Source organism: Danaus plexippus, chromosome 31 (assembly GCF_018135715.1).
Source record: "Danaus plexippus chromosome 31, MEX_DaPlex, whole genome shotgun sequence".
Classification (NCBI taxonomy): Eukaryota; Metazoa; Arthropoda; class Insecta; order Lepidoptera; family Nymphalidae; genus Danaus; species Danaus plexippus.
Genome location: NC_083558.1, coordinates 2,722,719 through 2,737,201, shown reverse-complemented (window position 1 = coordinate 2,737,201; position 14,483 = coordinate 2,722,719). Strand labels below are relative to the sequence as shown.

Below are 14,483 nucleotides of genomic sequence, written 5' to 3'. Positions count from 1 at the left end.
AGTGAGGATCTTTTAATTCCTATTTCCTCTTTACAATCCTCATAATTCCTCTGAAGATATACTCGGACTTAAACCCGTAGATTATAGATTCTGTTCATCCGGTATTTCTAAATATACAAAGTATATAAACTTTTAAAATATCTCGTTTTACCTTACTGTAACTTTTGGTTTCACTGCTTGTTTGTTAATATTAAGACTCCGTAGTATTTGACGTATGATAAGTGTGATGGAGCGTTATTTGTTTGTTTATCTTTATTTTCCTTTTTGGATACATTATAAAAGAAAACTTTATCTTATATAAAAGCAAACTTCGAGCTCTTTAAGACAGCCTTATACCGGAGCTGAGGTAGATTGCTCACAAAATAATGTGTAAATGTATTTCAGAGATTTCTTTCAACTTGTATTTATTCTTGTTTATTTTTATTCATTATTAAAGTTCATTGACTGCACTGATACAATTTTAAAATAAATACAAAATGGTGCTAATTTTTAGTCGAAGAAAATAAAAGCAATATGAACTCACAAGCCAAGCGCCGAGTGTCTCTTCACATAATATTTTATAAACGGTTTATTCATTTAAGGGATGTGTCTTATTTGATTTTGTTTAAAATCAAGACCTTTCCCCCACACTGTTATTACATTTGCTAACCCTCTGTACCTTAAATACACGGTACGTCTTATATGACGACGAGACAATATCAATACACACACACACACACACACATATATATATATATATATAAAGTTTTAAAAATATACTTCGATGTATATTATCTTCGTTTTTACGAACATTTAAGAAGCTTAGTTTGAATTAATACGTTTAACTATCAGTGAATAGTATTTAATTCCTACGAACGGCTGCTGGCCAACAAAAACTAGGCCTTACTTTGGGAACTAGCCATATTTGATGTTACCTGTGAGTTGATCAAATTTCGTTGTCGCTCAAAGCTAAGGAGACTTCTAGTTTGGCACTAATAACATAATGTGTCAACGCGAGTTAGTTCACAACTTCAGACGCGAGGGAACTAATGGATTAGTACAAGAACCTTCAAGAATAGACACTGTTCAAGGCGGACATCAGGATTGTAACATCTTATGATAATTATCAAACATATCTCACAGGAGTGGACCTTCTGAGTTGAATAAGTTCCGACCCTTCAACTCATTATAAACAAAGCATATACTATTACATCACTCAGACAAATAATATACAGTTGTCGGTTTACATAGTCTTATATAATACAACATCATCATCATCATCCTATCAGAGCCCACTGCTGAGCAAAGGCCTCTTCTCACAGGGAAGAGGTTAGAGCATTAATCACTACGCTCGCTCAAGTTTCAAACTTATAATTTGAAATTATAAGTCCAGGTTTCCTCACGATGTTTTCCTTCACCGTCCGTCAGTGGTGTCGAGATACTATAAGAAAGTACATGACTCGGAAAAATCAAATTTATTGGTAGTGGCCAGGTTTCGAGTCCGCGCCCTCATGCACGAGAGGCGGCCCTTAACCTCTAGGCCACCGTGATATTATATATTAATTATTCTGATATTTTAATAAGTTAGATAATAATTTCGTTTGAAATAATGTTCTTGAAAACGGAATTCGGTGTTTATTTTTTTTTTCTACAATATAACTAAATAGTATATGCAAAAAATATTTTATATTCTAATAGTTTGGATACACGAGCTGGACCCGAACCTGCTACCTAGGATAATCATGTTTATACTCTGAAATTATAACATTTTAAGGAACAACATCATAAAATGAAAAATCACACAAAGTTACAGGCTGAGGTAGTTTAAAAAATAAAGATAACGATCCAATCAAACCGCTGAAGTCGACTAAGCACATTGCCCATTTATTTTGACCTGAACACTGATTTATACCTATCACACCATTTGGTTGGATGGTCATTGTGAGAAACCTTAAACATTGTGCCAGCGTCAGTTAAAATCATCGTGTTATCCTAAGACAAATAATTTAAATTCAGTTGATGTGTATTTTAAATATTTGGTGTTGTGTTTGATGTGAGCACACAGTCTTGGCTGGACACAGATGATGTTGGAGCTGCGAGGACTAATTCGCTGTCCATTAGAAGGAAATAAAACATTTAAATAATAAAAAAAAATAAACAAATATAAAGAAAACTGGGATGGTGCTCCGTCTCGCTCGTACTCACATAAAGCCTCGTTTAGTTTATTTTCCGTTTCACTCTAGTTTTCCCTTCGCTGCGAATATTGAACGTTCTACCGGGATGGAGCTAGGGATGGGACGTAGCAATCATTTTATCGATGTCGACAAAAATAATTACCGGTTTTATATTATCGATGTAGTGATGATTCATTCAACTCGCATGTTATTTTTTATTCTATATCATAATTTTTAGAATAATCTTGAATTTTCTTTTTTACATGTTTTTAATTAATTTATTTATAATATTTCATTTCACGTATTCATAAATAATAAAATAAACATAAAGTAATACAGAGTTAATCAATTTTTTTAAATATTTCATTATAAAGATATGAATAACATCAACGTTAAATAAAAAAATCGACCAAATCTAAAATTATATATGATTTATAACAAAAAAATATATATAAATCTATAAGATAATTTCCCATCACTATTCTCAGTGAAAGGGCAGTAACACTACGCACGCGTGCTTAGGCGGTTGTGTCTGGAAAATCTGTAAAAAAAAACATAAAACTGAAAAAAAAATTATCTAACATTATAAGTGATGTGATTTTGGATTGAGACTATTGAAAGGCGGTCAGTACGTAATATAATATTCATATATAGAATAATTATTACATAATAATCATAAAAAATTAACTTAGTCGTAATCTATTATAGCTAATAGCTTTAATTAATAGAAAATATATCACAAACAGAGCTGGCTGGAAAATTGAAAATAGTTACACGGAAAAATAATAATCGAATGATATTAGATTTAGTTGTTTACGAGATTTATATGGGATTTGGATTTTGGATAGTTTAGGATAAAAAATTCGACAGCCCAAAATCTGTTGAGGTTACAAAATTATATGTAACATGCTCATTAAATGTGTATAATTCATTTTAAAGGTTACCAACAAGCAGATGTTAATATCGAAAATGTAAAAATACCCTTTATTGTTCACATTAGTGTGGAAAATGTTGGTGATTACACTGTTGTCAAATCATTCTAAGATCTTTTAAGTTAATGAAAAGACTCATCTCTGGTTACAAAATTTGATTTTTTATTGAGTTTAATCAGATTTTGATATATATATATATATATATGTGTGTGTGTGTTTAAGTAAAGCCAGTTCTGAATATGAAAAACTTACGAATTAAGTTAGTATACATATATATATGTCCTATTCGAGCATCCTGACATCCGTCAAGTGTTTTCCACCATGCTAATGGCGGCCTTAGCCTCATTCACATACAATCACTTTTAATAACTTAATTATAATATAACTACAATCAACGTCATCTTGGTTATATATAAAATTAGATTTAATGTTATAAGAATGAACCCAGCGACACGCTCACTGTGATCGAGGTATAAGGAACGTCCTCTATATTTCTGTTCAATGCCTCCAAGCCTCTAGTTGAATATAAAAATCTGATGGAGGCAAAGTATCCGATGATCCACAACAGATGACGCACGTGACATAAAGAATGACGTATTTAATAAATGTTACTTTGAAATATTTAAATTAATGCCAGATACATTATATATATATATATATATTAATTAGTTAAATGCACTGTACTATTGCTTCCACAAATAATATGTGTCCGTCCGTCGTTACGGGCGTCCCTCTGGGCTAAACATTTGAACCTTTCTTATATTCTGTATACATAATTGATATCTGCTCGGAATTCTTAATGAAAACTATCTGAAGATGGACTTTCCTTAGGACCACAAGGAACTGTTTTTTTTTTATTTAACGATTGTTGTTGATTCAGTTGTTCTGTTGCTATACGGTCCCATAATTATTTAACCTAAGTATGAACTAATTAAGGAAATTAAAGGAAACCTACTTTCAATATAATCGCTACAATCCGTTGGCTTGCGCTTGCCTTGTGGGTCATAATACAAGATCATAGTTTCATCATCAGCCACTTAACGCTCGATCACAATCTTTGAGTTTTCACCACAAAGATCCAAAATCTCCGAGGCGCAGCGCACTCTTCCTGTCTCTGTACCGCTGAAAGTAGTTTAGGTACCCATCTTGAACTCACTTTTTCATGTGAAAATGTTGATGGATCGCTCGAAGAACTGTAGGTTTAGAGAGCCCAAGCCGAGCTGTAATTTCTCTAATCTTCAAACGGTGGTCACTCAGAACCCCCTCTCCGATAAGAGCAATCGTCTCGGGAGTGAGCACTTTCACAGGTCGACCGTTGTGGCCAATATCTTCAACGGTTTCTCTCCCGACGCGAAAATCTTTCATCAAATTTTTCACTGTACTATAGGAGCGAGCAGATTCCTTATTCACGACATCCGATCGTTCTTTCAACAAGGGATGAATCTTCTTAAAACAGAAACTTTATGCCACTTGGATACTCAGTATTCGACATTTTGAAAAAATACGCAACACTCTGTATTCAAATGCCTCCTTAACTAAGACTAAGCATTGCGTGCCGATGTGTGTCTTATGTTCAGTACACGATAACTTACTACTTACTGCAACACAACATGTAGGGGCATGTCGCGGAGAACTGTATCAAGCCAGCTCATATATGGAATATACTGATACACACACACACACACACACATATATATATATATATATTCTCCAAAACCATAACATCTTTTCGACAAACATTTGACTATTTTTCTCTGTTCTTTATTTTCATCAAAGAATCATATTTCTCCTTAATTATAAAGTTCGGTTTATTGTAATGTTTTAAATTGTCTTATCTCTTCTAACAGAGACTAATAGATAGATAAACTGTTTCTCAAACCATTTTTTGTCTGCAGGTCTGCAAGTAGAGAGAACACACAGGTGAGTATTTAGTTACAATACAAAGTTAGTTTTTATGGTTAAAATATGCTATGTCATATTATAGCGATAATCTTACAAATGTAACAAAATTTAACAATTTAATGGAGGGTTTTCATCAAACTATTTGTCTGACAGTTTAACGTGATATAGGAGGGAGGGTGAGGTTTAAATCATAAATAATAATTTAGTATTAGGTGTATGTTAATAGTTTTTATTTAATATTAATTAAAATATTCCATCAGCCTATCGGAACCCACTGCTGAGCAAAGGCCTCCTCTCATGGAGAAGGTTAGAGCATTAATCGCCACGCTCGCTCAAGAAGGTTTTGTGATTTCAATCTTATAATTTGAAATTATAAGACCAGGTTTCCTCACGATGTTTTCCTTCACCGTCCGTCAGTGGTGTATAAATACTCTTAAAAGTACATATGACTCCGAAAATATCTCATTGGTACTTGCCAGGATTCGAACCTGCGCCCTCACGTGTGAGAGGCAGGCCTTTATCCTCCAGGACACCACGACGATTAAAAAATTATCAAGACTATTAAGCATTAGTAGTTTTTTTTAACTAGAAACTTATAAGGCGTTGTGTGAAGACAAACAATGGTCATTTTAAAATATTGCTTAATTTTATTTGTATTTTTTTTTCTGTTGATTTTAAAATTCAAAAACATAAAATCGACATTAAAAAAAACATACGCTCTATAAAAATATTAACCATACGGTTGTTGTGAAGGTGTGGATTCCTATTTAAAGTTTCGATTCTTAAAAATAAGAGGAGTCTTTATTTAATCGAGTTACTAGCAACTTATGTCTTTCAAACACTATAATATTATCGCGTTTTACTCAAATCTACACGTCAAAGGTTTCACAAATTACTAATATTGATATAAAAAAAACATTCCTCTTCCTATGATTTATATTTAAGTTACACTAAAATAGTATCTTCAATGATAAATTAATAATTGTATTTATAAAATCGTATTAATTAACTCCTTACCATTTTTAATATTTTTTATGTGTGAATGTGTTTTTGCTTTATAATATTATAAGGAGTCAAAAAAGTATTTATCTGTTTTACTTTCTCATATACAACATTATATAACTTTAGTTGGAAATCAATTTATTAACTTTTGAACTGTGCTTCCGAATCAAAGCCAGATTCCACAGCCACAGATCTGATACACGTTTTAAGCGGACTTAAAGTTTGTTTTTTACTTTAAAACCTTTATAAGTTAAATCATTTTGAGTTTACTTTTGGTTTGAAGCGCGACTTTTCTATCGTTTATCAATATTATTAGCTATTTATTCTTTATATTGTATATTTTTTATACGGAAAGTTTTTTTAATAAAGAATTTATGGATTACGGAAACTAATTCCATCTCTTCTTTAACTACGCGTCAATCTCTTATCGTTCCTTTCTATTGTTATCTAATTGAATCGTATAGGGACTATAATAAAATCTACAAACGATGATTATATATTTTCGACATATATATGTTCGAGGGAAAAGCCCTTTATCCATATTACTTTCACAATTATGCTAATGTTTTCCTGGTCTATCATCCACATAACGTCTTTGTTGGATATATCGTCGCGACACTTAGATTTACACTTAATTATAATTAAATTCACCTAATAAACCAATTAATTGTCATATCGTTAGTTTCAATGAGAATCATCTCATTTGTCCACGCCATAACATATTATGTACCCGAGCAACAGATGTATTTTGCTACAATTTTTAATCCGTCATGATTGTGTGGTCCCAAGCCTCAACCAGAGCCTCCCGAACCTCCCGACCCTTAAGAGCCTTAAATACCTCGTTATTATAATCATACGTTAGTTAATTGCTTTATTAATTATTATAAACACACAAAGCCTTCGCCTGATACAGATTTAGGTTGTGCTTTTGTCCGTCTTAGATATTTTAAATTTCTGTTTGTTATCACAACAGTAATTTATGTTACGTTTTGTTTAAAATGTAATTAATTCAATATATGATGGTATTTAAGATTTTCGCGTGATCTCAATTAAATGGAAATAAGTTTATCGGTTACTTCGCGTTTTTATAATATTTTATATCTGAGACAATATAAAGAAAAGATCAATATATATGTATATATAAGGGGTTTTCCAATAGGGACGCTTGAACTTTGACAGCTGATTGCGGCCATGTTGTTTGAGTGACAGCTGTCAAATGCAGTGTGTTATATTCATTCCGTCCTCCCAAACCACCATGGCAGGTTACAGTGTCGAGCAGCACGTGCAAATCATAAAATTGTTTTATGAAAATGGGTCTTCAGTTCGAGCAACGTTCCGCGCACTTCGCCCGTTTTACGGTCGCGATGATCGTCCTGCCGAGTCGACTATCCGTCGATTGGTGGACAAATTCGAGTCAACCGGGTCAGTTAACAATCAGCCGGTTCCCGTGCGTCAACGTAACGCGAGATCTGCCGAGAATATCGCCGCTGTGCGCGACAGTGTCCTCGAAAACCCGCGGCAGTCAATTCCGCGTCGCGCACAGGAACTCGGCCTTTCGCAGACGACAACTTGGCGAATTTTGCGTTGTGACTTGAGCCTGCACCCGTACAAGATCCAGCTGACCCAAGAGCTCAAGGTTAATGACCATAGACAGCGCCGTGTGTTCGCTGACTGGGCATTAGAGCAGTTGGAAGTTGACGCCGATTTTGGCAAAAAAATCATCTTCAGCGACGAGGCGCATTTTTGGATGAATGGCTATGTCAACAAGCAAAATTGCCGTATTTGGGACGAGACCAATCCACACGAGGTTCACCAAGTGGCAATGCACCCGCAGAAAGTGACTGTTTGGTGCGGATTTTGGGCCGGAGGCGTGATTGGTCCGTATTTTTTCGAAAACGATAATGGTGTGGCCGTCACCGTCAATGGTGAGCGATACCGGTCGATGATAACCAACTTCTTTTGGCCTGAAATCGAGAATATGGATCTGGACAACATGTGGTTTCAACAGGACGGCGCTACGTGCCACACAGCACACGCTACGATGGAAGTTCTGCACGATCAAGCGCCCTTAATGGAAAACCCTATATTTCCACGTTATTTGACTTTTGATGCCCTTAAATTACGGACAAAACTTTGTCTGTGATGAGACATTACTTGTAATACAGTTGTTATTATTGAGACAACAAAATGAGCTGTGCAAAGCGTGAGTTGATATAAGTTTGACCTTCGACCCTGTGTGCTGCCCTTATTGTTACTTACATTATAGCTAAATATGACATTCACAAAATAACGAAACGCATTTTTCCAATAGTTTACAGCAAAATAGATAAGTTTTTTTTTAAATTCCCGATCTTTAATAAAAATCTTCACAGCTGTTTTTGTATTTTATATCAATACGCTTGTCGTAAACAAAAAAATATATTTGATTTTAAATAAAGCTCGGAGTTGGCAGTCTATATTGTTATATGACTGATTGGTCTAAAATTAATTGTTGATATTTACTTTTGAACTTTTGAAAATTAATTGAAACTAATTAGGTACAGTCATGTCTTTTAAGCCATCACAGTTGAATCGAGTTAAGTTTGTAAGTCCTGCCAATGTTTGGAAGTGAGAGAAGAAGATAGAGAGAGAGAGAGAGAGAGAGAGAGAGAGAGAGGAGTTCAAATATACTAACATTTTATTGGCAAATTACAGTTAAGAAGAAAAAGCGGATCTTGGTTATATTTAAGATATAAGCGGATATGTATGATGAGAGGATTTTTTTTATATTGACGATATTATATATATATATAATATTATTAAAACGCTATATTCTTCTACGACTCCTTCCAGTTTCTTGTACAACCTTCTTTATAGTACTTCTCCCAGTTCTACGACTTCATTCTCACGGAGTATTTATTTTCTTCATATAGAGATAATCCACTATGAAGCAGCCTTACTTACTTCTTGTTATGTCAGCTATCTACCTGCGACCGTTACTATGAAATTTATGCGGCCATTACAGAGATCAACCGGAACTAATAGCTGGCCAGTAAGTAAAAAAATATGTTATTTTAGGTACATGAACTGGGTATACATGCATACATATATTAAGAAACTGTTATTTCAACACGAACGGACAGTACTATTTATTCATTAGTAGGTATATCCGTATTTGCTTTAACGTGATCCAAAATTATTTGTTCCAGCTCTCCCACGTTCAGCTGACCGGATTTTTGATATTTTCAATTACTTTTCCGCCGCTCTCCGTCCTCTGCGTTCTAGAGCTTAATGCTGCTACAAAATTAAATACTCTCATTAAAATGACACACAACTCGTTACGGTGTATTTATGGGTGCATTCCACGACTCGGCTTACGTGACACGTAATTTACGTGAATTATACTTAATGGGACGTAAATCAGAAATATCTGTCTCAAGAAAATTACGCCGATATGTTTAGCGCACACTTAAGTTGTTGCCTACGTTAGGTTATTATAGTTTCATTGTGATTTGTTTGTTAAGAAAAAGATTATGAATTAAATATAAATTTTTTAATACGTTTACGTTATTAGAATTATAGAATAAATATTAGGATTTAAATAGAGGAAGGGTACTTTTATTTTTTTATTATAAAACGTACTTTTGTAATAAAAATAATGATGTTTACATTTTTATAAATTGTTACTGTTTCTACGTAATAAAGTACTCAGAAGTAAGTGTAGTTCACAGACCAGATTTGTGACCTGTCTCTCAACCAGGAACATCCGGCTTCTTGAGACGGGATATGTTCTAATAACTCTAAAAATCAATGTTTTGTTTCATCATATTATGTTATACGCTACGTTTAAATGGCTAAGTTGAATGCTTATTGTTTTTTATGCTAATGGGGGAAATGACGAGCTACCTGTCCGAGGAAGTAACCGTCGCCCATGGACATCCGCAACATGGTTTTGCAGATGCGTTGCCTCCCTCGATTGGGAAAGAGGGAGTGGAATGGGAGGGAAAAGGAAAAGGGTAACCGGATCTCTCACTCATCGGACGGACCATTTAAGACTAGTTCACGCCGATCTTCTGTGAGAGGGCTGTACTTCCCCGTCGAGCCAGCCCATGTTCGAGTTGCAGTAACTTCACCACTAGACTCTACCACCAAGAGAAACTTCTCAACGTTCCTCAAAATCTCTATCTGCCAAAATAGACCTTTAACTTCATTATCCGTTAACATGGCAGATGTAATCTAAACACGGTTTTAAAATGTAATTATAATAGTATATTTTTACAAAGTATACTATGTATATATATATATATATATATATATATATATATATATATATATATATATATATATATATATATATATATATATATTAATGTTTCTTTACTCATTTATTTATATCCACGGTCTGCCTCCAACATATAGCTAGGAACGGTAATCATAGACGGAGCGATGTATTGTGTCCGCGGGTTTCATTGAGTCACGCGAACAATGAACATCTTTCAATTACGTTCAGTGTTCGTATAAAATTGCATTATAAGCCATTATTTCACTCGATTGCAAGAATTTAAATTGCATTTTATATGCGACTTGCGAAGAAATTTTTCATTAATAAATACGATTTGACTGTAGTGTATTGACATAAAGGAAAATGTTTCCGATAATCAGTCCATTGTTTGATATTTATATATATATATACTTATATTTAAAATAAAATGAATTAAAGTTATCTGCCCATGTTTGTTACAAGTAATTATAATAACATTTTTGGTTATGAACGTATCTGTGAAGCTTTCCGTCCAGGTTTTTATGACAGATCGTTTCAATGAATGTTTTCTTACAGATAATATTGCATGTATAACATTTAATATCATATAAAAAGTAAGAAACATTTTATCGTTAGTTCTTAAAGTCTCATCTCAGGACGTTCTCGGTCACCTCGCCACCCTACAACCTTAATATATTATTTATTATTATAATAGCTGTTTTTTTATCTAACTAATGGTATTTTCCGAGTTATAGCCTATTGCTTTTATGTTGTATTTTATTTTATTGGTCTGTTTTCTGTCTGTCTGTTGTCAGTCTTGGTTAAAAACACAAGCAGCTGGTATTCCAGCTTCTCGTAGATTTGATGCTTCAAATTAATTTTTAGATATTATAAACTAATAATTAAAATAACAGAATATTCAAACTTCTAACACTGATTTTTATATTTTTTTAATAAAATAAACAATATGTACATATAAGAGTCGACCCCACCTAACGTGGAAAGAGGTAAAAAGAAGAAATATATATATATAATTTATACAATTTTTACGAGAAAACACTAATAAGTTTTGATTTCCGTCGTCAGTTCATACTTTATTTGTTGCTCAGGCTTCTGTTACGGAAGTAATTTCGTGGCATACAAAAAAACATTGCTCGCTCAATATTTTACAGACATTATAATATAATAATTACAATATAAAATAAGCCATACATTCTAACAATGAGGTGTTGGCGTAAGAGACTTTATCGTCTATCCAGATAACGCTTCTGTCAGCAAAAAATAATCAATCTTAAACAAATTGTATTTTTTTTTGTACATTAGATTCACTATTCAGTAACATAATTTTCTCTGATCCCCATTGTTATGACACAATGTCCTATACGTATTATTTGTACTTATATTAATATTTTATTTTACATCATCCACAATGAATTTATTCCAAGTTTAATACTTCTTACCCTAAAATTAGAAAGAATATCCTTTGTTTATCTTTGTTTTAGTAAAAACACAGTTAAAAAAGGAAGGATGTTATGTTACAGCAGGAAAAACATAGAAAAATTATTGAAAATAAATGAGTCGAGTCTAAATACTGTGAACGTGTTAAAACAGTTATTCAATACAAAAGATCATTTATCAATAATACAATCGTTTTTAGACACGCCTTAATCATTTTTAGGGTCCCGCAGCCAAATGGCAAAAAACGGAACACTTATAGATTCGTCACGTCCGTCTGTCGGTCTGTCCGCATGGCCGTCCGTATATCACAGCCATTTATTTCTGAAACTGTTTGGTCTGCATTCTTTAAACTTTGTAGGTTGATGTATTCTGGTAACTACTATTCGAATTTTGAGTAAAAATTAATAAATTTAAAAATTAAAGGGGTGTCCTCCTTTAATTTTTAATACATGGAACTGATTAAAAAAATTTTTTTTTCAGCTAACCTATACGTGATGGCTGTCTTCAAAACAATTGTTTGAAAGATAGACACTTCCAAAGTGGAAAATTTTGTCCCCCCTCCCCCTCTAACTTTTAAAATAAGAAAATGAGAAAACTAAAAAAAAAAATACAACTTTGTCATTCATACAAACACTAAGTAAAACCAAGTCATTTTTTTTATAAAACATCGATCAAAGTTAGAACGCACTACAATATACGCTTTTATACCATGTCATCTGCTTGCTGCTACGGAACCCTTCATGGGCGAGTCCGACTCGCACTTGTTTAATTTTTATTTCTAACAATGCATTAATTCTGACGTTCTATCTTTCCTGATATATTAGTTGAAACGTCGTTCAGACAAATGAAAACATGTATTGATAAAGTTATATATTTCATGACATTCACTGAGAACAATATTTTTTTTCAAATATTAGTAAAATAACATTATAAGTAATATTCACAAGACATATTTCCGTAAACATATCCCATATATGCCAGTAATAAACTTTGTGTCTCTTAATACGAGTTAAAATAATTTAAATTCGTTTCGTAACTGCATTTCTGGCGTATTTATAAAGGTAAATTGTGTTACAGCGTCGTAATGTGTTGGCTTCGTGTCATTCCTGTTTTAATATTCGCAATTATAGTAATGTGGACCTGAATTCTCTTTTCCTTTTGCCATCCCGCTGGGATGAATATTTGTCCCTTTATATTTTTCTATATTAGTATATTAATATATATATAAATACTAATATTATAAAGAGGAAAACTTTGTTTGTATGTTTGTAATGAATAGGCTCAAAAACTACTGAGCTGATTTAAAAAATTCTTTCACCATTCGTAAGTTACATTATCCACGAGTAACAAAGGCTGTCTTTATTATGAAAAAAATAGTGTTTCGTAACATATTTGGGTTTCTCGGACACGAGATGTAAAAAGGCAACCAGAAAAGTTACTTACGTTAATTTACGTACGCAGACTAAACTATAAAAGATAGAAGCAAACAATGTTCTAATTAATTCTAATACATGTTATGAATATAAGATATAGGATATATTTAATTAATACATAAATCTAAATCCCTAAGAAAACTGCTACTTTGTTACCCGAAGTGTAAAATAGACAACATATATGCGAGCGCTGTAGAGTCTATGGACAATATAACGAAATAACGTAATACAGTATCATAGTTTAGTCACCCGTCAAATGGCCTGAAGTAAGAAACTGCGTTAAATGTGTATCGTAATATGAATCCTTATAAAAATGAAGCATTATCTTATCGAGGGAGTTCATTCAGAAGTAAAATTCTCCTTACTCTTTGTTTCATCCCAATCGGACGTTTCGTTTAGATGTTATCGGGAGTATAAGACGCTTAGACATGTCACCTAATAGATCATTAATTATTTGCCAAGGAGTTTCATCAACGTGATATGTGTACCGTATATTAAACTTGTCATATGTCATTGAAATCATCAAATAACTTAATTTCAATTAAGATCTTAGAATAGTATCACTACTAATATTAAAAATCCGAGAGTAACTGTCCGTCTGTGACGTTTGACGCCTAAATCGCTGAATCGATTTTGATGAACTTTAGTATAGCGATAAATCATATATGGAACCTTGGAGAAAGACATGCTGCCTTTTATCCCGATCTTGAATCCCGAATCTCGATCCCGATGTCAAAAATAGAAAGGTGGAACCATGAAGCACAGTTCTGATTCATTGGCCGTAGTGGCAGAGAACAACTCTGATGCTCACGCGGACGGAGTCGCTGGCAAAAGCTAGTATATACATATAACTTAAAATTGCTTTGTTTCGCGACTGTGCATTAAACTGAAGTGTGAAGAGTTTATTCTATATAAGTACTTCTTTTTTAACACGCTTTTGTTAGCTTGGGTTGTACGTATGTTTGTGTGTAACGAAATCTTTGAGCTTCATGTTCACCGGTGTCTAGAAGTCTGAATTATTTGAAACTTTGCGTACGTATCAAGGACCGAGGACAATGCAATAATCTGATAACAGTTTCCCATCATCCTTGTTACTACTACATACTACATTTCATATCTTTCTCATAGATGGTTGCCACTAGAATGATTGTAAAAAGTAGGTTTTTTAAATTACTCTTTTATTAATTAAATGAAGGAATAGTAATTTATATTTTTAAATATATTATACCAGCCGTAAATGCTATAAGCAACGCTATGTTTTATACTGTGGTTAAGTCTAGAAAATTAATGCGGACAAGTAGTGAAGTAAGTACCTAATGTAAGGTAATAAATTATTTAACAACATAATTATTATTTAACAAAG

At 33.1% G+C, this 14,483-nt stretch overlaps 1 protein-coding gene across 2 annotated transcripts in view; it reads left to right on the top strand.

The window, feature by feature from the left end:
* The first annotated feature begins 2,656 nt into the window (after positions 1-2,656).
* The window catches only part of LOC116778315 (igLON family member 5), a 108,948-nt gene continuing 97,121 nt past the window's right edge, over positions 2,657-14,483 (top strand). For both annotated transcript variants that reach the window (XM_032672276.2, XM_061525697.1), the window contains exons 1-2: positions 2,657-2,777; positions 4,981-5,005. The gene's annotated coding sequence lies outside the window, so the exon portion shown is untranslated. The remainder of the gene's footprint in view (positions 2,778-4,980; positions 5,006-14,483) is intronic.